Below are 1,113 nucleotides of genomic sequence, written 5' to 3'. Positions count from 1 at the left end.
CTTTGGTGTTCCTCTTATTCTTTCTCTAGTCATTCAATAACATAATTATCCAACAAAGGAGTGTATGTGTTTGTGTGTGTGTGTGTGTGTGTGTGTGTGTGTCTGCCTGCCTGTGTGTGTCTGCCTGCCTGCCTGTGTGTGTGTGCGCTTATGTTCATAAACTTCAGTTTTAGCTATTGTGAGCCTTCACTTCCTCATTCATTCATTCATTCAACAAATACTGAGTAAGTACCTCTGGATGCCAGTTGCTGGACATCATATGCACATGCTGGGTATATGTGTGCATATGCACGTGTTATATCTCTTTAATTGATTTGTACTTTGTATGCATATTCATAGAATATATCCTCAAGAAAAACTTGTTAGTCGATCTGAGTTTTCAGTGATTCTGTACCCCTGCCCCTCTACTCCTTTTCTGGCAATGCTCACATGAAGTTATAAAACAGGAAAGCATGTTCGCAGTTTCCTTCATTCTGACTCCAGTTCTGACCCAGTGGGTGGTGTATGCTATCCGAAACCTTACAGAAGACAATAGTCAAAACCAAGATCTGATTGCACAGATGGAGGACCAGGGGCTGGCAGACCCATCCCTACTTAAAAAAATGGGTTTTGAAGTTGAAAAGAGGGGTGAAAAGCTGATTCTGAAATCTACTAGTGACACACCTCAGCCAGTAAGTATCCTCAGGTGAGCTATCCTTCCCTCTCAGTTTGTGAAAAGATGTTCCTACTCCCCATTACTTTGGGCATGATGAGGATTTTGTAAGAACAAGGATGGGAGAATTTTTCCCCCTAAAATGATTACCAAAGAAAACCCTAAATATAGTTGCAAACAAATTTTTGGTAAGACTTTATGCTGCCATTTCCTTCAAAGAGATGGCATTTCAAACTCACTCTGGCAGAGAAATATAAAAAGCATATCAAAATTTGTATATGCTCTAAAAATAAGTAGCTCACAGGAATTAGATTTTCTTTAAAGGATAGTGCTCACTATAATTAAAAGTAAAAACAAAATAGAAAAATTCTTGTATAAAATTGATTGACTTGTTTCAGGTTTCTCTAATTTATTTGTGATTTGACCAAAGCTCTGAAGTCGTCATCGCACCCCCCTGCCCC

General features: G+C 39.0%; 1 long non-coding RNA gene across 1 annotated transcript in view; it reads left to right on the top strand.

Annotated features, from left to right (window-relative positions):
- Positions 1-464: 464 nt before the first annotated feature.
- The window catches only part of LOC110596605, a 1,928-nt gene continuing 1,279 nt past the window's right edge, over positions 465-1,113 (top strand). The window contains exon 1 of the long non-coding RNA XR_002482580.1: positions 465-671. This is a non-coding gene — a long non-coding RNA (uncharacterized LOC110596605). The remainder of the gene's footprint in view (positions 672-1,113) is intronic.

The sequence above is a fragment of the Carlito syrichta genome, unplaced genomic scaffold, assembly GCF_000164805.1.
Source record: "Carlito syrichta isolate Samal-C Ts95f unplaced genomic scaffold, Tarsius_syrichta-2.0.1 Scaffold311537, whole genome shotgun sequence".
Taxonomy (NCBI): domain Eukaryota; kingdom Metazoa; phylum Chordata; class Mammalia; order Primates; family Tarsiidae; genus Carlito; species Carlito syrichta.
This window is presented reverse-complemented; position numbering and strand designations above follow the sequence as displayed.